This window comes from Cyprinus carpio, chromosome A5 (assembly GCF_018340385.1).
Source record: "Cyprinus carpio isolate SPL01 chromosome A5, ASM1834038v1, whole genome shotgun sequence".
Taxonomy (NCBI): domain Eukaryota; kingdom Metazoa; phylum Chordata; class Actinopteri; order Cypriniformes; family Cyprinidae; genus Cyprinus; species Cyprinus carpio.
Genome location: NC_056576.1, coordinates 37,433,129 through 37,456,556, shown reverse-complemented (window position 1 = coordinate 37,456,556; position 23,428 = coordinate 37,433,129). Strand labels below are relative to the sequence as shown.

Genomic DNA, 23,428 nt, shown 5'->3' with positions numbered 1-23,428 from the left:
AAAAAAGTAAAAATATGAATGGTATTGTAATGTTTATACGAAGATAATAATTGTAAAACTAAAAATTAAAATCATGGGGAAAACCCTTAAGATAACATAGTAGAAAGAAAAAAAAATGCATCTTAAGCAATCAGAATAACGTAAGTGGACTTTGAACGATTAATTGCTGCTTAGAACGATTACGTAATCATGACATCCATAACTGTAATCGCGATTAGAAATTCGATTAATTGTGCAGGACTAATAGAGGCTTACAGAAAGAAGCAATTGTGTGTGGTTTGTAAACCATAAATATCAGCCTATTTGTGACAAGAACTATCATCTTTCCATAAGCCCAACTTATTATTCTGAGTCGACTCTGTTGTAGAGTATAGAAGGATAAAAAGAGCTTAGTATGGTGAGTATTTATACCTATTAACATACAAAGCACTCATTTTGTTTGGTTTTTACAGTGTTTAAACATTTATTTGTGTTATGTAGACTTTATGATTAACTTCATTTAGAATTGTTCTATGCAGTGTCTCCGTTATTTCTTTCTTCACCAATAACACCCTACTCTGTTATCTCTCTGACTTAAAAAAAAAATCAAATAAAAATAAAATAAAATTGTGGCCCATTATAATCCATGTTTTTTGTATGTTAAAGACATTAGTGCCTTGGCCCTTGGACTACCATGTTAATTTGTAATATTTGTTTTTATTTGCAGTGTCGTGGAAAGTTGCTTTTAAAAGTAAGGCATTACAGTATTTTGTTACTCTATAAAAAAGTAACTAATTGCATTAGTTGCTCTTTATGGAAAGTGATGTGTTACAATACTTTTGCATTACTTTTTGTTTTGGGCTGGGCTGACTTATGTTTTTTTAATAACATAAACCCTAAAGTTATATTTTTTGTGGCAGCTTATAAAGGCCCTTTCACACCAAAAGTGAAATTATTCCTCTGCACTTCAAGATTCAAGATTCAAGAGTTTTTATTTGTCACATACACAATTATATAGAGCATATATAACCAGCAGTGAAATGTGAGTCAGGTCCGCTCCATGGACAGTGCAATTATTAAAGAATACAACACAGATGAAAATATACAAAATATAGCTTTGAAAGAATGAAATAAAAGTAAACAATAAAAATAATAAGAATAAAATATAAAATATATAAAGAGATGTATCGTGTAGAATTAAATCTATAGTGGAAAATAATGTGCATGAAAGTAAACTGTAGTCTTAAATATTAAGATACACAGGAATGTTACAAGAGGCAAATGTGCAAACAGGTTGACACTTTCAGTATGTCAATGTGAGGTAGTGAATGATGAATATCTTACTGATAAAGTGAATATTAAGTGGAGACATGAAGATGTTTAAGAGGCTGCGTTTTGAGTTTAGGAGTCTGATGACCTGGGGGAAGAAACTCCTCCTAAGTCTCTCAGTTTTTTGCCATCAGGCTACGGAAGCGGCTTACCAGATGGCAGTAAAGTGAGAAGATGGTTACTGGGAGTGGATGGAGTCCTTGATTATTTTTAACTGCCTGCTTTTGCAGCGTTTGGAGGTAAATGTCTTGCAGAGAGGGAAGAGCAGACCCTGAGAGCGCGTCAGCTAAGCGCACAACTCTCTGCAGGGCTTTGTGCAGGGTCATGACTGGGAGCTGTTCCTCATACCACACTTACTCCTTACATCTCTCAACATCAGTCAATAATCGTGGGAAAAACAAAAAGTAACTTGCATTGCTTATTACAAACCCTCTGGTATTTGTTCATTTGGGAGTTCACACTTGTGGTTGTTTCATGGTCAAAAGTAAACCAGACACCTGAAATGTTTACTTCTTTTGTTTTTCAGTGTAATCAATGTAATTTATTTTTGTTTACAATAAATATTATTTTTTTATATTTATTTATTTTATGAGAGAATTTCATGTGGTACTATTTAATATGTATGTAATATTTATGATCAGTGTCTCCCATTAAAAATAAACAAAAAATTCTAAAAAAATTTTTATTACTTTTCAATTATGGCAATGTTTTTTCATGTTACAATAGAGACAATTCTGTAACGCTTTAACGGTTTTACCACCTTGGCACATGTTATATTTTTTCCACAGAACACAGAACACCTTAATAAGGGGCGCTAATCATCAATTATGGATTAGTAAGTAAATACTTAGCCCAGGTAACAACACACTATAAAACACTGGGAAGTAGGCAAGCATGTGGATAGAGGAAGCAATGGCTTTCTTGGGCTATTCCGTTTGACTTTATGAGGTCCCTATGATTGAGGAATTTGCTTCCTTTTTGGTCAATCAGTAGTAGTATGTTTTTTGTTTTTTCCAAATATTCACAATAAAACCAGAGTGTACAGTAGGTAACTGGTATAACTATTATATGGAGTGTGTTAAACGTGCATTGGGATAGTCACTGCTCAATGCTATTGTGAATGTGTGCGTCTGTTTAGATGGGACCTTTTTATCCTGGCTTTCTTACATGGTGAAAGTACTTGCTTCAGCTAACTTTGCTGCTTTATGGTTGGGAGTTGGGATTATATGACGCCAACCTGGACATTTAACGTGAGCACTAGAGGGTTTGGATTGCACTTGTGGAAGACGGGAGGATCTCTGTTTCCTATCTGCAACATTGGGACTATCAAATTAAAAGGGGGACTTTTTGCAAGGACATTTCATCCATTACCAAGCTTGTCGGATTTCACCTTCAGCTATTTTTATATTTACTTTTCCAGTCCAGATCCCCAAACGCTTACCATTTTTTGTCTGACGACTGATGTAACTGATGTTTTCTTGTTTTTTTACCTGTTTATATATTTTGTTTTGTTTATTTTTTTTGTATAATGTACACGTTTTGAGATTTGGAGTTGGGTAGAATACATTATAAGCATAAAGCTTGTGTCTGATTTTTCAGAAATATAGCTGGGTAAACCAAAGCAAACTAGTCTTTTTTATCTTTACCTAAAGTTAATATCAAGCCTTGCCGTCTCTACTTACTGATCTATATAACATAAGTCCAAAAAGGAGAAGTGGTTATATAAATGGCGCCCGAACAGGGACTGGGAAGGCTTTAAGGTACTTGTTTGCTACTGATGGGTTTCACTTAAATCATTGTCTAGTTCAAAGGCTTTCGAAGGGGATGTTCCTGTACCTGACCCAGGACTTTTCTTTTTTTTGTTCATGCATCATCGTTTAGAGCACATCGAGAGCCATTAAGGAGGAGCTGATCCATACTTATTAGTCTCGATTATATATTTCAGATGAGGAAGATGGAGCTTGGTGGGGAAGATCCTGATGAAGTTTTATCAACTACCCACTCCTCCACCCCCCAGAGGTCTATGAAGATCCTGAGACTACATGAATCAGAGTCCAATAAGTCAACCATAATTAAGGAGCTTAGTAACCCGCCTTGAATGCCTTTGGAAAAAAATGTCAGTAACCTTCAACAACAGGTGAGAGAACAAAATGTCCATACAGGAATGTGAGGAGCGGTTTAGATCCACTGAAGAAAAAGTGTCATATCATGTTGATCGTGAATGTGGAAGGGTGAAAAAATACCTAGATGATGCTTGTGCAAGATCTGGGTAAAATCTATGGTGGATTGTCTAAAAAGGCGAGACCAGCAGATAAATCGTTAAAAACAACAGATATATACCACCCAAACAAGTCAACCCCTCATCAATCCATGAGAGTAGACACTGTTATAACAAAATCTGCCAAAAGACATTCATTCTCTATACCCTATTGTACTGCGGACAGTATGTCAGGAACACGTAATGTTTAATAATCCACCTGTTAAGGCTTGAATTCCCTAAATTCAGCAATCACTCCGATGAAGACCCACTTGCCTTCATTGAACGCTGTGAGGAGTATTTTGCTGGTCCGACCATTGACAGATGAAGAAACAGATAGCTTCCCTGACGCTGTTTTGAGTCACACAGACAAAGATTGGTGGTCTGCGGAGAAGAAAAGAGTCACATGATTGCAGCAGTTTTAAAGAGTCTTTTCTTCAAGCCCTTCCTAAATGAAAGATTATGAGGTAGTGGCCATGAGCGAAAGCTCATGGGAAAGGAGGCAAGGGGTGAATGAAAGTTTTAGAAGACTATGCGTTCCATTACCGTGCCTTGTGTTTAAGGTGGAAAAAAAGGGAATGGCTGAAAAGGAGATGAATTCAGGCCCATATTGAGGAACTGGCAACCACCCTCGGCTTGCCAGTCTGTTTAAGAGGGAATCTGCAGTCAGTCCAGACGAGCTGGTTCGGGTTGGAATGCAAGTTGAAAGAGACCCATTGGTGAGTCAATCTAGAAGTACTGGAGCATGAGTGAACGCGGATGAGCAGGCGGTAAGGGAAAAATGTTGTGAGTCAGGGGGGAATTACAAAGAAAAAACACTCCATCCTATACTACGAGTGGTTTGCAAAAACTTTAAAGAGTATTTGCAGCCTATATCCCAGAAATCTCACCATTCCGCTTAACATTCAAGGTAAACGGATAGATGCCACTCGTTGTATACTGGTAGGGTACTTTATCTTTAATGCAAAAGTCCCTGATGAATCAGTTGTTAAGTAAGGGAAAAGTTTTGTGATCAAGCGGAGGGCAAACGTTTCTTCTGGCCACACGGCCATCATCAAGCTGCAAAATAGGGAAGGTACTCTGGATAACCAAAACTGCATGATGTTCCCGTGGAGCATTGATTATACAAGAGGAACGATTCTGACCTGGCAGTACCTGTTATATTGGGAATGGGACTTTTTGTTGAAATCAGAAAAATGGTGATAGATTTTCAGCTTGTTCAGGATACCTTACCCACCAGACGGAGATTGGAGGGGGTTTTATCCATCCCTTTATCTGGCAGGATCCCCACCCCGATGACACATACTGTCCCATTTCTACCTTGCCCTGTCTTTACCATCACGCAATGAAGAGATCTTTCAGGCTATCCCATAGTCTGACTGGCCCAAGCCGACACTAGCATACAGGGGCAGATTTCAGTTGGGAAGGTCTGATTTGTTGGGGGTGGCCTACAGTTTGTAGCTCATGACATCGGGTTCATACAGCATTGGTTAAACATCGAATCCTTACCACTGATGACGGTGCCTGTAAGGAAAAGAGCTTATCGCGTGTCAAAGGAGAAGCAAAAGCTTTCATTGATGAACAGGGTAAAAGAGATGTTTAGATTAAACATATCATACGTCCATCTTTACCTCAGCTTGGGGGGGGGGGGGGGGCTTTTTCACCGGTAGTTGTGGGTACCAAAAAGAAAGATGGTGGGGACACGTTTATTTGTGGGTGTGGACTCATCGTCGGTGTTAATGGCACCAAGACACCTTTGGATGCGTAAACCCAATGCCCACAGATTCAAGGGGGGGACATTTGTGGGAGTCTCATGCATGGTGGGAGGCCATTCGCATGGTTGCCCTCAGTGTTTCAGTACCCTTGATCTGGAAGAGTGGTAGTTTGGCAACTAGGACATGGATTCCTGACAGCATTCATAAAACAGCCTTTGTGACTTCATCAGGGGTTATATGAATTCCGGCGTTTAACCTTTCGGCCTGAAAAAAAAATGCGGCAGCATCTTTCCAAAATGATTTAATGGAGCATGTGCTTAGAGATCTGAAAGGGAACAATCGCTGTATGAGTATACATTGACGATGTGGTGATCTACTCCAAGGACGAACAAGAGCACTTCAAGCACATCCAACAGGTATTCCATTGCCATCCAAAAAGCTGGTCTCCCACCCTCAATATGAAAAAAATGCAATTTTATAGTCAGAAAATCTCTTTAAGTTCTCGTTCAACTTGGTTTCAGGCGAGGGCGGAATAATAAACTGATCCGGACAAAGTTTCTCCAGCTATTCGATTGTTTTCCCACGCATCAATCCCTGAAAGAAAGTACAAAGATTCGTGGGGTTAGCCGGTTGGTATCATAGAATTTTGCATTCCCCCAACTTCTCAGAAAAAGCAGGCCCTCTTCATGCACTAAAAACAAAAAAAATACAAAACCTGGTTTGTGGTCAGAGTAGCCAGTGTCAGCAATCGTTGGGATCGGTACTCAAGGATGGGGATTTAACCAAAGCACCCATTTCTGCAAGCGTCCTGATCCGGAAGAAAAAGAAACTTTTTAGAGTCCAGAACGCGGATGCGGAGTGAAGTAGGGTTAGGAGCTGTACTTTACCAGGGAAGTAGAGGGAACTTGAGCGTTGTCATTGCCTATGCATCACGGTTATTGAGAGGGGCAGAAAAAGCACTACTACTCAGTATCAGAAAAAGAGTTGCTCTTGGGCAGTGGTGTGGGATGTTGAAAAAAAGTGGCGACCCTATTTAGAGGGAAGCCTATATTTTAAAAATATAAGACTGATTCATGGCAAGGCTTGGTCGTTGGGCTTTTAAACCATCCCAAGCCATCATATCACGTCTGGTCCAGGTGGACCATAACGGCTCCAAAAGGGTTCCCACTTTGTTGTCAAGTACAGAAAAAGGGCCAGTGTAACATAGTGCCAGATGTGCTTTCTAGAATCCCAAACGTTTGACAAACTTCAACTAATCATCTCATTGCCCTAAATCAAGTACCTTCGTATCTGCCCAGGCATGCCAGTCGATCTAACTCAGATTTGCTGTTGCCCAAATAATTGTATCAAGAACATACAAGACCTAGTTTTCTTGCCATCCGTGACCAGTCCCAGCCTTCTGGATACTTCTAGGGTACATCATAACAATTGAAAATGGCTTTTTTTCCCCAGAAGTAGATTCCTGAATGGACAGAATAGGGCAGAAAGCTTTCAAAACGTCATCCATCCCAACCCAATAACATCGTCGGGCTTTTATCCAGTATGCTTCATGAATAATCCGCTTAGGTGGGACCATCTTGGAAAGCCTTCAAACAAAACTCTTCTCCGGCTTTTTGGAAACAGTTTGTTACTGGACCAACCATAAGGAGAGATGTGTGGAATTATTGCAAGAATGCCAGGGTATGCTCAACGATACAAAACCCACGCCCATCTAAGGCTCTCGGGGTCAGGCTACAATTATTACACTGTAGTTGAACCTGGTTTCATGCTAGGTATTGACCTAAGGGGTCCCATTTCCTAAAAAAAGCAGCAAGGCAAAATGAGTAATCGTTCATGGGTATTTAGATTACTGTTCTAAGTGGGTGGAGATGGTTCCCACTTAAGATCAGCGGAAAAAAAAAACTCCGCAGATTGCAAGAATTTTTGGTGGAAGAGATTTTTACGGTCGATGGGGGCCCACCAGCATACCTAGTGTCTGAGCTCGGGGAACACAGTTTACTTCTCAAACTTCTCAGTTTTGTGTGTGTAACCACAGTGGGGCGTTGTTCACAACAAACTAACAAACCGCTTACCATCCCCAGACTAACCTTTACTTGAGCGGGGGGTAACAGAAATTTGAAGGGACAATGATTGCCTCATATTGTTGGTGGGTGACCATCACAACTTATGGGGGACAAGATGGATTCCTGAATTTCAGGGTTTCCCTCAAATTCTAGCCTTTCATGGGAAAGCATGGATTCACTCCTGCGGAAATAAGCCCTAGGAAGGAGACTAAAAAGGCCACAATGGATGCGTGCGTTCCAGAGGACCGCCAGATCCTAGGTCATCCCTGCCCTATTCATCAACACTTGAGACAAGAGCAAAGTGAACTTGTCTTAAACATTTGTCAAGTGTTAAACGTGGAACGAGCTCAGCTCAGCAAACACAGAAGAAATACTATGACCAGCAGTCGTCGAAAAAAAGCTCATTTCCAGAAAGGAGATGGTGGTTTTGGGTACGGGGCTCATCCCTATCCAGAGCGAGGAAGGGGTAATGGCTAAAATTATCTGCCAAGTGGAAAGGTCCGGCAACAGGGTTAAGAAAAAAACGTGGGACCTGTAAAAACTATGCAGATTGTTTTAATCTCCAGACCCTGATAAATGTGACACCTAATCATGTACAGAATCTTAAAATTTGCCATGGTTATGAAACAAATTTCCCCCTGACGGCGGGGAATGTAACAGCTTTAACGTTGTTACCTTGGCGGTTATATTATTTCCACACCATTAGGGGGCGCTAATCATCTTTGATGGATGAAGTATTTAGGGCCAGGTACTATACCTGAGGAAGTAGGCAAAGCATGTGGATAGAGGAAGCAATGGCTTTCTTGGGCATGTCCGCTTGGACTTATGAGGTCCTATGATTGGGAATGTGCTTCCTTTTTGGTCAATCAGTAAGTAGTATGTTTTTTTTTACAAAAAAATATTACTAAAAAAAAAACCCAGAGTGTCACATGTAGGTTAATGTTATAACTATTATATGGAGTGTGTTGTGCTGCATTGGGATATTCATTCATAATTGTGAATGTGTCGTCTGTTTAGATGGACCTTTTTATTCCTGGGGGGGCTTTCTTCACATGGGTGAAAGTACTTGCTTCAGCTAACTTTTCTGCTTTATGGTTGGGAGTTGGGATTATGACGCCTGGACATTTAAACGTGAGCACTAGAGGGTTTGGATTGCACTTGTGGAACGACGGGAGGGAACTCTGTTTTCCTATCTGCAACATTGGGACTATCAAATTAAAAAGGGGAGGACTTTTGCAAGGACATTTCATCGCATTAACCAAGCTTTTGTCGGATTCACCATCAGCTAAGTTAAATCATAACTTTTCCAGTCCAGATCCCCAAACGCTTACCATTTTTGTCTGACGACTGATGTAACTGATGTTTTTCTTGTTTTTACCTTGTTTATTATTTTTTGTTTTGTTTATTTTTTGTATAATGTAAACGTGTGGTTTGAGATGTTTGGGTTGGTGGAATACATTATAAGCATAAAGTTGTGTCTGATTTTCAGAAATATAGCTGGGTAAACCAAAGCAAACTAGACTTTTTTTATCTTTACCTAAGTTAATATTCAAGCCTTGCCGTCTCTACTCTGATATATAACATAAGGGCCAAAAAGGAGAAGGGTTTAAATGCCTTTAAAATCTAATTTTTTTGAAGGCAGATTAGTTCCATCTGGTGGGAGAAAAAAAAAAAACTTCTGCAATTCTATGGTTTAGCCACTTTTAGAGCTTTATATAAAAGGCTTATAAATTCTTTGTTTTTAGACATAAATACTTATTTTTAAAGTTGTGGATTTGGATTTATATTTAGACATTCTCAAAGACAACTCTTTTTGTTTTTGCACTTTTGATGTTTTAGAGTGTCACCCCTTCATTGCTCTGCACTTTTTTTCAGCATCGTTAATGATTTGTAGATTGTACACACAAAAAAATGTTTGTATTTTTGTGTATTTCCATTTATTTTCCAATGGTGGCCATTTTGACCATGAAACAACACAAGTGTGACTCCCCATTTTTTTTTCATACGACCATTTAGCTTTTGAATCAAGTACACAAGTTTTTTTTTTTTTTATTGTATTATTTATATTTTGTGGTCACATCGTAATCGCGTTTCATACCATTCCGATGAAGTAGTGATTTTTAAAATTTCAAAACATTTTTTTCCAAAGGGGTTAAAACAGTAACTCAGATAATTCATTGTAAATGTAAAAATGAATATGGTTACTTGTTTTTGTGTAACTTGGGGAAAGTAATCAGATTACGTAACTCACGTTAATTGGAATGTGTTTTCCCCAACACTGTTTATTTGTGGATCTAAAAGTATTTCTAAAATATGAAACAACCCCAATTCTAAACCCCATATGCTTAGTATGGTAAAGACACGATACAAACGCTTGCATTATAATCAATCAAAAGTTCTAACAAGGAAAATCACCTGGTAATATGCCACAAACTTTCAGGTGAGAGACAAACCCCACATTCAATACGTTTACATGGACAATACTCTGATTAAGACTCTACCATGTAAACAGAGATTTTTGATGACCTTTAATCCGGCTAAAGTCATAATCGAATAGTAAAACATAATCGAATTAAGACGTGGAGTATTCCTGTTTTAGTCACATTATTGAAGTGCAGTACTAGTCAACATTTGAAGTGGATCAAAACCCACCACAAAAGTTGACCAAAGTAGATCTACAGATAGATATAGCTATATAAATATATAAAATAAAGAGAATATATTTAACTATAGATGTTACACACTATTACCGTTGTGTACTTTCGCTGATTCTGTGATAGGATACACACAACGGCGTAACTGTTTGATGCCAAACAAAAGAGCCTGCCTTCAACAACATTGTCATCTCTTTTTACGAATAACATGAAAAAAAAACAAATAAATAACAAAATTATAACATGACAAATAATAAACTGCAATTGAAGCTTTCAGTAAATTAAAAATGAAACACCCAAATCTGTATATAGCATCATAATGAAGATGAACTATATGTTTATATGTGAAACATTCTGGAGGGGACGTCGGATGGCGTCGCGTGGTGACGTAATAACGTGTGCCATTAATCGATCTATGAACTAAAACATGTAAAACGGAGGGCATGAAAGAATGTTAAAGCTCACTGTAAAAGATTTTGGAGGTCAAAACTCAAAATTTTATTATTCATAACAACACAAAAAATAATAAAACTGATTAACATGTAAACGCAGTCATTATGTCACCTCATAGCTTAGCCTTGGTAAAGGCCGCGAATGACACCTCATACAGTGCTGAGCTGAGCTGAGCTCCTCTGCGTTAGGTGGCGGAATGCGCTCGGATCGCTGCTCGCGCGATGTGGCGGTAACAAACGAAGAACAATCTTCCCCAGCTTTGGATCAAAAGGTAGCACTAGCACCTTAGCAAACAACAGTAGGATAGTGTTTGGTCTCTATGGTGCTTTTCAAGACATTGTTAAACCGCTGAAGGCTGGGTGACGCTAGGCGAGCGAAAATCGCAGGATCGAGGAGATCGCGGCGCACGTAGAGTTAGCGTCTTCTGTGAACGCGAGCTTCGGAGCTACACAGCTGCATTACCGAAAACGGGCAGCCTTCGAGGAATCACCGCTTTTTATCGACCCTTCATCGGTTTCGTTGCTAACTTGTCAGGAACAGCGTGGAGCAGTTGGCAAACAGTGGCTAGACCTCCACGGTGGCTAGTCTGTGAAATGCATGTGTAAGATGCTAGCCGAGCACGTCTGGCCTCAGAAACTCACGTCTTTATTGCTTCTCTAACTGTCTGGCGGGCTGTCACTCAGCGCATCGCATTTAATGCCAGTTACGCAACGGCGCAAAGTGATCGGACAGCATGGGAAGTGTACATAAGAAGGCATCTTAGCTCTTAGACCTCGCTCAAACGTCAAGATTTTAGGGAAGAAGATCGCACCGGTACGAACCTGTTGAAGACAAAAGAGGGAAGATCTGAGGGTGTCACGGTTAGCATCATGTCTGAGGACAGCAGCGTGGACAGATTCATTAAGGTAAGTCGGCTAACTAATCAACAAAAGCGACCGAGTTACGTCCATTAAATGTCACGTGTCTTTTCCTGCTGTCTGTGCATTATCCTGCTTGCCATAGGGCTACTAGCAAAACAAAACAAAAGTAAATAGTACACGATTTTATCTGTATATCATCTTAAAGTGTCCACTAAGAAAAAAGTTAGTTTGAGTTAACAAAAACAATCCCCCTTAGTAATAAGACGACCACTGTGGTATTACAGAATATTACAGTATTTTTTCATGAATAATGAAGGCGTCCGAGGTCACGCGCAGTTGGCGCCATTCGTGTTTGGAATGAAACGAGAAGCGTGACGTAAAATACATGAAAGGGGTTCTAATGATTCGAATTTGTAACACACAAAGAACGAGTGCAAATCAAGTAACGTTACAGCAGGATGTGCAACATAACCATGAATGACACGAAGGTACAGAGAGAGAGAAAAAGGTTAGGCTGTATTTTAAGGTGTTCTTTTTTTTTTTTTTGAGTGTAGTCGCACTATTAATTACAGAGTAATGATAAATAACAAAAAATGCATGTTGCTTGAAATTATACATAAATTTACTGTTGTTACTACAGTAAGTACACAGAAACACATGTAACAAGTGTTACAGAAAACAAGCAAGTCCCTGTCTATATTACAAAAAAAAAAAAAAATACAAGATTATCATCCATTATGAACTGACAAACTGTTCCTTTATTCATAATAAACACACCCATGATCTTGTAATGGTTTTTTTCTCTATTTTGTTTACACTCCGACTGATGCACGTGAGGACCCACACACTCTCTTCTTCTACACTTATTAGTCTAAATATTTGCCACCTTACCTTACATTTTACTCAACCATTTTAATCCATTATGGAGCATGCGTCTGGTTACTGTAAACAGTGAGTGCTCTTGAGGCAGGCGAAGAGAAGAATAAAATATAATAAGTTATAATTTTCTTCTATGATATCAGTTAGGTTATAGCCAACACCAGACTGAAAAAGGAGCGTCTAAAAATAGGTGAGACGCTGATCCAGAAACCACACAAAGGGCATTCTGGTTGAGTTTCCAAGAATTTAGATAAACAACAAGCTACATAGTTTACTCTGTGGTTTGTTGAATTGCAGATCAATAAATCAAAACATATATATAATTATAAACTTAAGGCAAGGCAGTACAGATCTCACCGTACATTCCCCAAGACAGTTGCTTTGAATTACAAGTTTCCTGAAATGTTATGTTTAAATATGCAAATAAGTCATTATCTTATTAAATGCACATTAATTTGCATACTTTTCCAGGACAGAAATCTGAACACTTGAACACACATTGGAGTTTTTTTTTTTTAATCACTCCATAAATCAGGCAATATTGTCAATAATCCCCCCAAAAAGAAAATCACCATGTTTTTTGTAACAGTGTTATATAAACGAGCGTGAATGCTAGGTTATTGAAATCTACAGACACAGATAGTGTAATAAAATAAACACTTAAATATGTATTTTGGATGTTTAGTTACACTAGTCTGAAAGAAGACATGGAAGTAAAATTCACTGTATTGTCTTGTCCATTATTATTATTATTGTTTGTAAGGACCTTAATTTCCAGTGTGGGGTATTACCCTACTCAGAATTTTTTTTTTTACATTAAAACATTTTTTCCTTAATTTGAACAAATGCATTATAAGCATTTAAAAATAGCAACAGGACCTTTGAAATGCTGAATTCAGTACAGCGGCAGTACATTTGACAACTAAACAGTAATTACATTTTTCACCTACATTTCAATTTAGTTGAAGTGTTGAGTCTGACATTTCCCGTTAAATACATGTTATTACTACTGCATTTTGTGCATCATAACTCTTTAAAAACTACTAGCCATGGATTCTGCTGTGACTCTATCTTTTAAATATGCATTTAAGCCTTTTCAGTTTTATGCGTCTCATGATGCACAATGCAGAAATCAACTATTTGAAAACAGAGGCAAAGTAACCAGTTTTTTTAAGGTCAGGTCACTCAGTGTGGATGAGTTTATCGAATGAACTGTTCCCAAACACTCAGTATGCTCTTGTTACAGGAGACGTCCATCCTGGAGGAGTATAATATTAATTGGACACAGAAGCTGGGAGCTGGGATCAGTGGTCCTGTGAGGTACAGTTTGAAGGGTATTTTGAATGGTAATTTCTGCATAAAAAAGGTTTGAAATAAAAATGACATTCAGCTGTAAACACTAAAAAACTTCTCGAGCAGAAGTAGTTATTTCCCACTTTATGAACGCATTTCGTTTCAGGAAGTATTTCTGACTCGTTTCTGGAATACAAATCAGCTACAGTGGTGGGGAAAGAGTATCAAGGAATATTTTGGGATTAATCTTTTCAGCACATTCATTTCTCAATCACTTCTGCACTGCATTATATGTTTTGAAACTTCAGAGTGTTCATCATTAGGACTAAGTATTTAAATATCATCTTACTAAGACACTACTTGGAAATATAGAGTGACAACTGATTTAAACTCAATGTTATAAAACTTATAAAATCTAATTGATTTCCATTACAATCTATCGGAATTGCATTTTACTTTTTGGCCACATAAATATCAGCATCTTCACCAAAATTGCATATTTTTTGCTCCGTTTGGTCCATATTCTGACTTTTTACCATTATATACGAGCCAAAAAAAATCCTGATGGATCAAAATATGATTCTCAACAAAAACACACAATGAACTTTTCAATAAACTGTTCCATTTAAAAACAGTAGATTTTCGGACTTTATTAGGTTTTTACAGAGTTAAGACGTTAAACTAATGTATTGCTGTTTTTTTTTGTTTATTTTTCCCCAGGGTTTGTGTAAAGAAGTCGACACAAGAACGGTTTGCCCTAAAGATCTTGATTGACAGACCCAAAGCCCGCAATGAGGTAGTGTGTGCCATGTGCACGCTTTGGTTTCTTTTATTTGAGGAACATCTATATTATTTGGCTCCGATATACTTCAGGTGCAATCGAAGGACGAACACTCGTGTGACGTCATTTCAAACAAAATCAGTTCGTTTCGGGGAGTTCGAAATAATTAGCTTTCCAAAACCAAACTTTCCCAAAAAAAAAACGTTCACTCCAGCTGGTGAACACCTTTGAACTACATTGGTCTGTGGAGATGATGTAATAGGTAGGCGTGGTGGTCTGGAGCTCCGCCCCGCCCTCTTTGGTTTATTGTCACTTATCAATTACATAATATCCACGCTATCAGTTTCCACTTGTAGAAACTACGGCAGCACACGTGGACAAAAATGCTGCTGTACAAATAAAATGAAAATTAAATCAAAATTGTTGACTGCTGCAATCAATTTTAGATTTGCTCAAAGTTGCTTATTTTTTCCGCGTTTTTACAGCGTTGCACATTATAACACGCGAGTCTGTTGAGCTTATGAACGCAGTGGCCAATCAGAGTCGTTCAGATGAGTCATCGCTGAAAACACCGGAGTTTTTGTTGTTCAGTGTGCGTGAATTCTCTCATCATGAACAACATGATGCAGATGTACGTATGATGTAAGTAGGAGATTCATTCTTCAAACAGTGTATAGACAGCTTTACTGATTTTGAGGAGTTTTTGAGAGTGCTTAAACTCAAGCTAGACTGACGTCAGTCTTATTCTGTTCCTTGACAATGTAAATGTTCTTGCTCGCTTTCTCTGTATATATTTATTTGCTGTTTGAATAACTTTGGAAGGTACAGGTATAAAAAAAATAATTAATTCATTACATCCGTGAACATGATTCGGACATCTCTGAATGAATGGTGAAAAACTACATCTCCCATCATCTCCACTCTCCTTCAGAGCATCTTCAAGCTTCGCCTTTTTGAAAATGCGACCCCTTGCAGCAAAAACTTACATATTTAAGACTGTACAGCTGTTTGGTTTAAAGCAATCTGTTGTATAAAGTGCTTTATAAATAAAAAAGACGTGACTTGACTGGAGTGCTGAATTGCAGAGCTGGTGCAAACATGTCCACATCGCTATGATCAGATGCTTTCTTAACTGCTGTTTTCTCACCGCTGTCATTTTTGTTGTGTTTATTTTGTTAGTAAGATGAAAGCACGTGGCACATATTTGCATACTCAGTCTACACCCCACCTCTGACAGTGCAGGGGTGTTTGAATGTGTGAAAACACAATATACCGTCGTTTTTAGCTTTTTCTGACTTCTTTTTGCCGTCGAGCAAAGGATGAACGAAAAAAGAAACTTCGCTCGAAGTATATCGGGGCCTTAATAAATTGAAAATGTAGACTTTACGGAACATCTCCAAGTGCAGCTTTTAAATTCTCTGCTGTGATTTATTTTAATTCACAGGTTAGGCTTCATATGATGTGTGCCTCTCACCCCAACATTGTGAAAATAATGGAGGTGTATGCCAACAGCGTACAGTTTCCTCATGAATCCAGTCCGAGGTAGTGGAGTTCAGCGGCATCCGTGCACACAACACAGCACTTCCTACACGCACAGTACAAAGAAAAGGTTTCTAATGCTCTCTAACTACCTCAAATGGAAGTAATCTGCTGTTTTCTGTGCTTCTCTCTGATAGGGCAAGGTTACTGAATGTCATGGAAATGATGGAAGGTGGCGAGTTGTTCCACAGAATCAGCCAGCACAAGCACTTTACAGATGAGCAGAAGATGGCCAGTCAGGTCACTAAACAGGTACAGGCTTCACCATTAAAGGCCTTACTGTTGAGTAAAGGACTCTGGTCTGGGTGAAGTAATACACGTAATATTATTCTCGGTGATGGAAATTGACTGCTCTTTTCCTACAGCTTATTTGGGTAACGTAGCAGCTCATTTGATGGTGAAAGATTACTATTAGCAGCCAACAAGAAATCTTTAATGTGAAAGTGGCTTCAGTCCGAGTCTTCACCAAAGTCTGATTGGTCTAGGGCTGGGTGATAAACTATCATATCGAAACGTGAAAAACACCAAACGTTTACTTTGAGGAAATACTACTGAAACTGAAAGACCTTCGCAACAACCCATCAAAATAAAAGTATGGTTTAACTTGAAGAAATTATGACAGAAATGCATTGCTATTGTATACATAAATGTAATTCTAAAAGTTGTTATGAATAGTTACTTTATAGTTTTATTTTATTAATAGTCACAGTAGCAATAGTTATTTTGGTGACAAGTTATTTTTTAATATAAAAAATGCAGTTTGTTGTAAATTAATTTTTAAAAGATTCATTAATTTTTTAATTAATTTCATTATACACCATTTTTGATGATCAGTTTGTAAAAAAAAAAAAAAAAAAAAATAAAAATTTATGGAAAAATAACATGGATTTCATGGGACTCTCAAAATTAAAAGGAGAGACTCTGTGGAGTTTAATTGTGAACAAAGTAGGAGTACTCTAATGAGTTATGATAACATTGATTCTCAAGGTCTGACAAACGACAAACAAATGTGGAAAGCATCTCCTTCCCCATAAGTGGTAATGTTAAATGCATATCGCGATAAATATCAGTTATCATATGATGTGGAGAAAAAATACTGCGATAATATTTTATTCCTATCAATGTCCAAAACAAACATGGAAACAGGGAGAGAATGAACCTTATTAAATCTATGGATGGATAAATATTTGAAGTGCTGGGAAAAATGGGTTGTGTTTAGGACTTAATGACATATTTATTGACTACTGTATGACTTGACATATATTTCCATCAATATAACTTAAATAGGGATGGATAGATGACCTAACGATTGTTCCATCAAGTTTTGTCGTTATTGTATGTTTTCTTTTTTTAAATAAAGGTAAGAAAAGTACAGTAGTTAACAAAATAGCAAAAACGTATGCTGATGAGTTCATCTCGGTTAACAAATAATTTTTCATTTTAAAATGAATGATCACATAATAGAGTACACATGCAATTCTTGACACATATGACTAATTTCACAAAAAAGACCCTTTAAATAACTCTTGTTAATATTCATTTACGTAATTATTAATGGTGTCTATTGTTTTAGTAGATGTATTAAAATTATAATTGGTTTGAAATGTAACATCATCATAAACATCAAAAACTTGTGTATATATGTATTTATATCAAGTAGTTTGACTAAATTTCCGTCATTTTTACAGATAAGCCTTGCATTACAAAACACTGTCACTCATTAAATATCGCGCACATCGAGACCTGAAACCAGAGAACCTGCTCTTCAAGGACAATTCACTGGTGAGATCTGAGACCCCGAATAATACTTTATTGCATGAATTCATTTGATTTCATGACTGCAGTGCAAATAAGGTGTTAGATCAGGGTCTTGGTCAGTTGTGGTGCTGATCTCCCCACGCACAGGGCAAAAGTGACATTACAGTTGAAATGCTGCTTTTTTAAAAATACAAATGATATGGATTAAATGCATACGATTTAATATGAAGTGTAACACATTATTAATATTATTATTATTGCTGTTTACAGTAATGATGCATCATACGAGCTTGTATTGTCTTGGTCATAAACAAATACATTTTTCCCAACAATGCATGTATGTTTAAAAAAATCCTTATCACTTAAATTATTTAGAATCTTTCTGATTTAAGCAAATGTTATTTCAATAATCAGAAAGGACATTTTGCCATTATTAGATTCTGAATCACGTTTCTTGTGTCTAACTGCCTCATCAGGATGCTCCTGTAAAAACTGTGTGATTTTGGTTTTTGCCAAGATTGACCAAGGAGATTTAATGACCCCCGCAGTTCACTCCATACTATGCAGCACCGCAGGTAAAAACCTCAGTGGCTCTTTATAGATGATTGCTCCTAATTCTGGACTTTCAAAGGGGTCACATCATCAAAAATCACATTTCCTTGATCCGTTTATCCACATTTCCTTTTCTTGCAACAAAAACTTTGAATCAGTTTATTGATAGTCTTGAAACTGAGTAGTGCAAGGAAAAGCCAACAAGTGTCCATGGTCCTGATGTTTCATGGATTATTGTAATTCTGGGAAATAATGATAAAATGATTATGATAATGCTAAAAAAAAGTTAGCATGTCCAAACCTTTGAGTGGTAGTGTGGTATGGCCCCTTTAAAACATTAGTTGGCCATTTTTACAGTTTTTTTTCCCTCTTTGGATTATGATCTTGCCAGCCACACATGATATCTCTGATCAGTCTGAAACTGTATTTGAACTAACTTTCTTCAATAGGTGCTGGAGGCACAAAGACGCCACCAGAAAGAAAAGTCTGGCGTTATACCTACCTCACCCACACCTTACACGTACAACAAGGTAAACTTTACGTTACTCCGTTTTTGAACCCTTTGAAAATATTTGGATTTCAGCGTTCATTACTCAAACATTTTGGTGTCTATGCATGACAGTGAGTTTATTTTTCCCTTCAATCTGTGCAATAATTAATACTTTTGGACGGACAAAATATGTACACATTTTCAACAATTATTTTTTTTTTTTTCTTGAATGATTTTTATTTTGTAAAGCCGATACACTCTTTCTTGCTTGCTTTTCTCTTCCGCTCTTTAGAGCTGTGATCTGTGGTCCTTGGGGGTGATCGTCTATGTAATGCTCTGCGGATATCCTCCGTTTTACTCCAAACACCACAGCCGCACCATCCCTAAAGACATGCGCAAAAAAATCATGACTGGCAGCTTTGACTTCCCAGAGGAGGAGTGGAGTCAAATATCTGAAATGGCTAAGGACATTGTCCGCAAGTGAGTGTCTTTCCATCTACTTTTTCATTTGATCAAAACATGCTTTCCTCCTTATTCAGGGCCCAAGCTCAGAAAACGTGTGTTCACAGTATTGATTCTGTTACTGGAGTCTCGAGTCTGTGGCAGCCTCCTCTAGATTTATATGGTAAAAAGTTGTGAAATTTGGCACTAGTTTTAAAAATCTGTTGCATATTTTGATGTCAGTTCCTCAAATACTCTGGTGCCACTATGAGTTTAGGATTGTACATTTATGCATTTAGCAGACACTGCTTTTATCTGAAGCAACTAAGATTGGTGACTATTAACTAAAGTTAGTTTAACTTAAAAAAAGATTAATAATTAAGCAACTATGTATAAATAGTTAAACTTTTACCCAGTTTTTAGTGGTGTTGTAAACCACTGCTTTTGTCTCTCACGTAAAACATAAGTCACATCTGACATATTTTGTTGCATCAAGGCTACTTAAAGTGGAAGCCGGAGGAGAGACTAAACATAGAGGAAGTTTTAGCCCATCCTTGGCTCAACTGCACTGAGGCGCTGGACAATGTGCTTCCCTCTGCTCAAATGATGATGGACAAGGTGAGCTCCAACCAATCTGACAATGTTTAATGCACTCGTTGCAGACACGGTCCCCCCTGGAGCAACATTTTCATTGATTTCTAACGCTATCTTTCAGTACATTTCAAATGTGGGAGGGGAAAATGTATCGTTTAGTTGAACTTTAGGATCTTAACTTTAGCTTTGATTTAAGTTGAAGCTACACTATGAAACATTGGGCAAGCATCTACAACTCTGAAAGACAAAGAAGAAACATCATATACCGGGTAAACAAAAAATGCCCACCATTGTCTTGTAAAATTGTATTGTTTTTGCGGCCGCTTCTTGTGTGTAATGACAGTCAGAGAAACAAGCTCTCTGACTTCTATTTGAATTTCCGCATTGCTTTGACATTTATCTTCTTCGACTACTTTGTGAAAGCAATGACCCATTTGTGATGTTGCCACCCAGTGGATGTTACTGCAAAAAAATGCCAGACACATTCACAGATGATGCATTCAGACGCACAGATGTCTGTGTATCCAGAAAAGTTCGACTGCACACAGACTCTCGATGACAAAACGCATGCACTGTGCATGAGATGCATTATCAGTCACCAACACTAAATCACTAGATTAGCCATTGTTTGGCGGCGTTATAGTAGCTCAGCAACATTTGCATCCATATGTCTTTTATATAAAGCATTTGTTTGCATTGCACAAGACACAAACTGTCACTCATTGGTGATATAGTGTGCACATTTGATTCTGTTGCAATGGACGCCCAGGTTATAGGTATTTCTGCGTCACGTAAATACTGCTAAATAGTACTGAAATCCATTCCAGTAAAGCCTGTGATTGCTCAGGAAATTTGCTGTGCCTATTCAGAATTTTGTGGAAGCTTTGATATTTGCTTGATAGTGTGTTGTTGTGTGTGTGTGTGTGTGTGTGTGTGTGTGCGTGCAGATACCCGAGCTGAATGCTGTGAAGGGAGTGGAATTGTGTAGTTTGTGTGCATGTTACTGGTATTTCTGAAACATTTGAGCTTGTTGTGCCAGGATTTCATATTTATTAATATAGTGCTTTATACAGAGTAGCTTCATGGACCTAAAGAGGAAAATACCAGTGTTAATAAAATGCACCCCACTGTACAGCAAGTGTTCAAATTTGATCTCAGAATCAATTCTGAATTTTTTCGGGAACAGATTAAGACATGTGGTACAAAGAAGCACAGTGCATCAGAGAACTGATTGCTGCATCTCCTTACACATGTGCATAATAAAAATATAAGTTATGTGTTGTTATATTGTTCGTCCAGGCAGTTGTGGCTGGAATCCAACAGGCCCATGCTGAGCAACTGGCCAACATGAGGATACAGGACCTCAATCTCAGTCTAAAGCCGCTCAACTCCGTCACAAAACCCCATTCTGAGAAAGAGAAAGCTACTTGGGTCAGCCTCCCCTCTTTGCTGTGTCCCTGTTCGGTTAATTGGCATGATTCAGAATGCACTTACAGATCTGTGTTTGATTTCTGCCTCATGCAGCACCAAACCTAGCGATGAACTTTTCATGAATGATCCAGAGAACGAGGCGGAGGACACCAACGTGGCTCTGGAAAAACTTCGGGATGTAATCGCACAGTGCATCTTACCACAGGCTGGTATGTATGGACATACATTGGAGGTTTGTGGTGTTTATAATCCTCAGGTTATTCTTTCCAGAAGACTGAGACAGAAGGTGCATACATATACATCAACATACACTGGGTTTTTGACACTGCTGTATATAACTCAGCGTAATGAACTACTGTAGTACTTAGAATATCTCTTTGTTGTTTTTACAGGTGACAATGAGGATGAGAAGCTAAATGAAGTAATGCATGAAGCGTGGCGATTCAATCGCGATTGCAAACTTCTCAGAGATGGATTGCAAGGGTTAAGTTGGGATGGTATGTGTTTGCAGGTTATTTGCTTTATTTACTACAGACTGAAATTAAACACCTGAATCTATGAATTTTAGGTGAGAGGTCATATCAACAGCTTTCAAAAAAAAAAAAGGATTCATTCAATTGGATTTTTAATAACTGATAACCTCAAATGGTATCCTAATGTTATGTTGGTTATAAACAGTCATGAGCAACCTCAAAGAAGTGTCAGAATAGGTATTTTTTGTTCATGTGCTCTTTGACCTTTTAATGACAGGATGGATGTAAAATTAAGACTAGAATTGCGTTTGCTGAGGAAATAGTAGTTAAACAGATCCAGGTAAGAGCTCGTAGGGTTTGGTTCTGTGTCAGTGAGACGCAGCATCAGTGCTTTAGTTCAGAATCTCCAGTGCATTCATTTCTTTAATCTATTAAGTGCATAAGATGCTGAATTGGTTACAAAGTGAACAAAGATGAAAACAGGACAAATGCCTAACCAATACTTGGCTGTAAGGAAATTAAGTAGCTGAAAGATTTGGTTAAGTCAGATCAAATGCTTTTCAAATTAAATGTGACATTGTAGAGGTGTTGTTTCACACTAACACTGGAAAAAGACTAGCAGTAAGTATTAAAAACAGTAATGTGAGCCCTCCTTGACTAATTAAATGCATAATTTCGATAATAGTAAAATATCAACTTATCATTTTCTTTCTTCACAGGAAGATCTTTTTCTGACAAAGTAGATCGCTTAAAGCTGGCTGAAATCGTCAAACAGGCCATAGAAGAAAAGACCCTTTTACAGGACTCCCAATAGCAAGTGCTGACATTTTAATCCCTTTTGTACTGTTCATTATAATTGTCATTAGGCATATGATTGCAAAACATGTTTTTTATTAATTGCAGACCTTTTTCATGGTCATGCTGTAGTCTGTTGTAAATCTCTAGCTGAAACCAAGTTGTTGTTGGTATGATTTGTTTTCACTACAGACTGCAGTAAAGAAATGTGTTTTAAAGAAATTGCAGCGTTTTCATTTCTGAAATCAACTAAATTTTGTGGGAAAATATCTGTATCACCTGCATCACCACATGTTGTTTGGGAGAGATTCAAGGAAAAAAAAAATCTCATCCCAAAACAAACTCCTGCATAAACAAACTGCCAGACACTACTGGATCAAAACAAAAAAGTAGCCCATGTCCATGTTACATATACTGCTGTATTTTGAATGTTGTGGGCCAATTTTTCTGCTGAGCACAAAACTACGCTTCTGCCACGGCCATTCCATTCCCCTTCATGATTCATAATTCATTTATTTAATAATTTTCATGTTTTTAAATATGTTTTGGCCAAAACATACATCTGGGAAAATATATAACTAGAACCAAATTATTATAGGTTTACACTATCAATATTTTTTGTAATATAGAGCAGTTGTTTGGACATTTTATATTTCAAAAGACATTTAAATTATTTGCTATAGACCTATAAACTGGACAAAAAAGAAGAAAAAAGAACATGCGCACAGTACTAGATGTGGGTGTTATTACTGTATGAATATCTTATTTTGTGATATCAGTACTTTTATTCAATGATAACAATAGATTATATCACAATAGTTATTTTATTTTATCTTTGTTATTAAAATATGAACAAAGACGCAAATAACAAACACTAGGACAAATACAATATAATAAAGATACAATTGAAAATATAGCTGCAAGCAGCAATTAAGGGGCCAAGCACTACAGAAGCAAGCATCAGACCAACTGCAGTAATGAGTAATTGAAGCCATTTTAAGATGATTTTAGTCAAAATGGCTGAAAAATCATAAATACAACCACTAGTAATATGATTTAATGGGCTATCACTTTTGACCAGTAGGTGGCACT

General features: G+C 37.6%; 1 pseudogene; it reads left to right on the top strand.

Annotated features, from left to right (window-relative positions):
• The first annotated feature begins 11,259 nt into the window (after positions 1-11,259).
• LOC109092805 lies at positions 11,260-22,560 on the top strand (annotated as a pseudogene).
• The last annotated feature ends 868 nt before the right edge of the window (positions 22,561-23,428 follow it).